The 5562-nt window shown below is 45.2% G+C and overlaps 1 pseudogene; it reads right to left on the bottom strand.

Annotated features, from left to right (window-relative positions):
- Positions 1-1330: 1330 nt before the first annotated feature.
- LOC127210940 (bifunctional phosphoribosylaminoimidazole carboxylase/phosphoribosylaminoimidazole succinocarboxamide synthetase-like) lies at positions 1331-5101 on the bottom strand (annotated as a pseudogene).
- Positions 5102-5562: the final 461 nt, after the last annotated feature.

The following is a 5562-nucleotide window of genomic DNA, read 5'->3' as shown; positions in this document are numbered from 1 at the left end:
GTCTTAACTCTTAAACGTGACTGGAGTTACAGAAAGACTTGACTTTCACAGAGGTAGAGGAAAAGTATCTATTCAGAATTTTCCAAACAACGCAGGTTGTTAACCCTATGCCATGCGGTGCACACCACAGCGATGCCTCTGCCTCCTCAGTACTGAGATCAAAGACGTGCACCACCAGGCATGACAAAAAATTTGTATAATAAGTGAATCACTACAAAGTTTGGGCCAATCTTATTGTTGGAACTTAGTTTTTCTCTTAATATATCATTTCAAACACATTTTTAAAAAAGATTAATTTATTATGTGTACAGTGCTCTGCCTGCGTGTACACCTGCAGGCCAGAAGAGGGCACCAGATCTCACTAGAGATGATTATGAGGCACTATGTGGTTTCTGGGAATTGAACTCAGGACCTCTGGAAGAGCAGTCAGTGTCCTTACCCTCTGAGCCATCTCTCCAGTCCTCAAACACATACTTAAGTGTAAGCTTTGTAGGACTTTACTTTTCCTAGTTCCTCCCACGTTATCCTGTCAGCTAGTGATACAGATCCATCAACTGAAAATGCCTAATGAGAAAGGACACAAGTGCAAACGCAGCACAAACGTCAAGTCAATTCTCTAGTTTTGGGGGCAGAATTTGGCCTTTTCACATCCTTACTCTGAGTTGAGACTCTCGTCTTCCTAACTAAATCATAAAAATTTTCCCACTCCTCATTTCTTTTCTTTCCCTTTTGTTTTAAAGTGCAAGTATTTTAATTTTCCAAGCGTGAATTCCAGAAGATCGAGCAGTTACTCCTGACTTATAAAAAAACCCTGCTACTAGCATTCAGAAATAATACTTTTTATTTTGAATTATTTGTGTATGTGTGTTGAGGATAGCAGCACTTGGCAGCAGATACCTAGGAAGCCACAGGGGTCCGATGCCCTGGGGCTGGAGTTTAAAGTGTGAAGCTCTCCACGGATGCTGGAAACCAAGCTCGGGTCTTCTGCAGGAGATCCGGGCTGGTTCTTAAACGACAGAGACACTGCTCCAGCCCCCACACTACATACTTACCCAACAATAATCACAGTGTCAACCCATAAATCTAGAGGGCCACCTGTTTGTTCCCTGATGTGAAATCATTTTTGCTCGATTTAAAAAAGAAAAGATTTGTTTATTTATTTATTGTATATGAGTGCTCGATTTGCATGTATACCTGCATGCCAGAAGAGGGCATCAGATCACATTATAGATGGTTATGAGCCACCATGTGGATGCCAGAAATTGAACTCAGGACCTTTGGAAGAGCAGACAGTGCTCTTAACTGCTGAGCCATCTCTCCAGCCCTTGTGTGAATTTTTTTTTTTTTAAATATTCCAAACTAGGAATATGTAACTTTTCTCCTAAAAACTAAATTGCTCTTTTACAAATGGGATTCACTGATTTTCTTCCTTGTCAGCTTGCTTTAAGGATAGGCACGGGTTTAGTGTGCTCGCTTGGAATTTGGCCCACACCAAATGGTTGTTCAACCCAAATATCTGAGCAGCGGATCCTTCTGGAGAATGTATGGTTGAGCAGCCAAGACCTGTGGGCAGTTGAAGAGATGACCGCGCATCCTTAGCACTCCAGTCTGCTGTGATGGGGGAGGGGGACACAGCTGATAACTGGATATACAGTATTACTAGACATCGCTGGGCCCAGACCATTGCTTCTGCCGGCCACTGCGACGACGACAGTAGGTATGCCGTCCCCTTCATATTCCATCTTAATCCTCAAGAGTTTCATCTGGTCCTTTATGGGCAGATGTCACTTAAAAGTTCACACGGAATCCCCAGATTCCCACAAGCCTTCTTAGTTTTCTCACAGTGACCAAGGGCAGCAGTCGAACCCACCAGCACTATAACCCTGCACTGGCTGGCTGACTTCAGAAACAACTCCACTGGGTCCGCAACCCACTCAAAGTTTTTCTTTACCATCTGGAGTCCCCCTGAAGCCGCTACTTTGAGGTCCTGGTAAGACTGTTTGTCTTTTCTGCTGCCTCTGCTCTCCCAACGGCCAGAGTCTCTAGGAATCATTACCAATTACATTGACAAGAACGATCTTTTTGGTAGCTACACCAACACCAAATTCAATCTTCATATCAGCCAGCGTACAGTTCTGAGGCAGCCAGAATCGCTTCAGGATTTCAAAAATAGCTTGAGTGGCAGGACTCGCCTTGTCAACTTCAGGCTGGCCTAAAACAAGCCCAGCAAAGCAAAACTCTGCAGCACCGAGTTGCTCCTCAGACCGCTGGGGGTCGCTATTGGCATAGTCCTTGAAGAACACCTCCACTTTTGGTGGGTAGGACTTACACCCCTCTTGAACCCCAGGGTTCCTTTGGAGAAAAGATTCAGTTGCTATTCTTCGACATACCCATTTGATTGGAATCATCTCACGCTGGGCTGCAGTGGAAGCAGTCTCCCCAAATTCCCTGGTAAAAAGTTTTGATACCGACTTCCTGCAGCAACTGAGAACTACAGCTGGTGATCTTACTGGAGCCTGCAGCTTTGCCTTCCGAGTGATTCTGTCTGGCCGCAGTTCCTGCTGTGATCTGGTCCTTGGACTGCAGGAGGACTGTCTCTGCCTGGATCATCTAACAGTTCAGAGGCTTCTTTTGGGTTACCCTCAGGGTGTTTTCTCCTGATGCTCAGCAGCTCAGCTGGGTGGCCCTGGAGGTACAGACTGTGAGGGAAAGGGAAGAGGCCCTCTGCAAAACACCCCACTCCTCATCTCTTTTTCTTTTCTTTTTTCTTTACATTTATTTATGTATATAAGCATTGTATTGCACATAACATACAGTGTTATGCTTGCACATCAGAAGAGGGCACCAGATCTCATTATAGATGGTTGTGAGCCACCATGTGGTTGCTGGGAATTGAACTCGGGACCTTTGGATGAGCAGGCAGCGCTCTTAATCACTGAGCCATCTTTCCAGCGCAAAGATTCATTGATTTATTATTTATACAGTACTCTGCCTGCATGTGAGTCAGAAGAGGGCACCAGATCTCATTATAGATGGTTATGAGCCACCATGTGGTTGCTGGGAATTGAACTCAGGACCTTTGGAAGAACTGCTAGTGCTCTTAACCTCTGAGCCAGATCTCCAGCTCCCACCACTCCTCATTTCTTTATGCATTGTTTCCAGCTTAAATAGCCTGAACTACAAAGAATACATTTAAGCTGCATTTAAGAGAAACTTTGTCTGCCTTGTTTTAAAATCTTTCTGTTTTTACTGAGCGTAGCATGCACTCATTAACATCAAGCCTTTATAATGATTAACCCACTAAGTCTAACCCGCAGTTTTTCTTTTTCTTTTTTAAACTGTTTTATGTGAATGAGTACCCTGTTTTCATGCACACCAGAAGAAAGGATCAGATTCCATTACAGATGGTTGGGAGCCACCATGTGGTTGCTGGGACTTGAACTCAGGACCTCTGGAAGAGCAGTCAGTGCTTTTAACCAACCATTTAGCCATCTCTCCAGCCCTAATCCGCAGTTTTTCAATGCTAGCGACTATACCCAAGGCCAGCAAGCACCCCGCCACTGAGCTAAATCCCCAATTCCTGAACCACAAATGCTGTGATACATCAGTAAGCGAAACAGATACTGTTCCACGGAGCTCACAGCCAACAAGTGGTGGGGGAGGGAAAAGGAGGCAGTAAATCAGATAATAGATTAGCAGAGAGATAAAAGCCCTGTGGAATGGGGGGGGGATTAGAAGTATGCAGTGTGGGAACTGAGGACATTTTGTACTAAGTAGAGTGGGTCAAGTGAGGGTCCCTGCCTGGAAGGAGGAAGCTGGTGGAGTTTGGTAGAGGAAAATTCTGCCCCCATTGAGAGGAGAGCTGTAACTGCCTTGCCAGCCCCCAGTCACCACGTGTCTTTGGAGAGCACTTTGAAAAGTGACCTGGTGAAGAGGAAATTGGAATATTTTAGGGCATTAAGTTCTATTTAATCTTAAAGCTATGACTGGCATACTGGAAAATGGTCAATGTTTGGAACAACGGCAGCATTTGCATCTATTTTTGAACTTGACATTTCGTGACATCTAAATATAGATCAATTATTTGAGATGAAAATATAGTGTGCAAATGCTAAAGGCTGTCAGTATGAAATACATAAAGGATTTCAAACACACTAAATAAGTATGCCCTTCAGATACAATGGGTTAAATAAGGTAAAAATTAGTAATATTAATTTCACTTGTTTCATTTTTCTTTTTCTTAAAATGTGGCTACAAGAAAATTACCACGCCGCCTCCTGCCCCACACCTTGGTTTGTTGAGATAGGTCTGTTGCCTAGGTTGGTGGGAAATTTGTTACGTAGACCAGGCTGGCCTCTTGGGGGCAGCCTCCAGCTAAACCAGAGAGAGCCATCATCACACCTGACCCAGAAAGTTTCAAATTATCCATATTATCCACGTAGCTAATGTTATCTACATTTCTTTTTCTTTCTTTCTTTCTTTCTTTCTTTCTTTTTTTTTTTTTCAAGACAGGGTTTCTCTGTGTAGCCTTGGCTATCCTGAACTCACTTTGTAGACCAGGCTGGCCTCGAACTCACAGAGACCCGCCTGTCTCTGCCTCTCAAGTGCTGGGATTAAAGGCATGCACCACCACTGCCTGGCTCTTTCTCTTTTCTTTTCTTTTCTTTTCTTTTCTTTCTGTTTTTTCTTTTCTTTTCTTTCTTTCTTTCTTTTCTTTCTTTCTTTCTTTCTTTCTTTCTTTCTTTCTTTCTTTCTTTCTTTCTTTTTTAGGCAGAGTCTCATGTAGTGTTGCCCAGGCTGACTTTCAGTTCGTTATGTATTTAACGATGCGTTTAAATTCCTAATCTTCCTGCCTCCGCCTCTCCCTAGTGCTGGGATTATAGGCATGTGGGCATGCGCCATGGAGAAGCCCTGTTAATGCGGATCCTGGAGGTCAAACCCAGGGACTCACGCATGCCGGGCAAGCCCTCCCCACCTGAGATTTCCTCCTAGTCTCTTTCCTGTTTTGTTTGTCTGAGACAGAGTCTTGCTCTGCAGCCCAGTTGGTTCCAAAGTTGGAATCCTCCTGCCTCAGCCTCGCGAATACCTGGAGTGCAGCCATGCCCCACCATACTAGCTCGCTGCGCTACTTTTAGAAAAGGCTGAGCTAGAACAAGTGGTCTGCTGCTTTGGCCAAGGAGAGCAAGAACGATCTGTGGTGCGTGCAGCCCAGGCCAGTGAGCGAAGGCAGGAGGTGGCCAACAGTAAAGGGCCTGTCCCATCCCAGCTGGAATGCCACGCCCCGGAAGCGGCACTGCCGCGGGAAATCCCTGCCCTCCTGCTAGACATGTAACCCCGACTCATCTCATCGCATGCAGCAGGAGAAGTGGCTTGAAGTTACACAGCGCTTACCGCGAAGAAGTGCAAAGCCACTTCTTTGGTTCACAGGGGAATTCTGGGACCGTCTTCCAGTGGGTCTCTCACAGGAACATGTGGGTGCACAGCTGTGCACGCAGGAAGACTTCTGCATCTCGGGGAAAGAGGTGACAGTTAGAATCGGGCATGTCACAAGGAAGGAAGCAC

The sequence above is a fragment of the Acomys russatus genome, chromosome 28 (assembly GCF_903995435.1).
Source record: "Acomys russatus chromosome 28, mAcoRus1.1, whole genome shotgun sequence".
In the NCBI taxonomy this organism is placed as follows: Eukaryota; Metazoa; Chordata; class Mammalia; order Rodentia; family Muridae; genus Acomys; species Acomys russatus.
The sequence above is the reverse complement of the archived record's forward strand: the minus strand, read 5'-3'. Positions and strand labels throughout refer to the sequence as shown.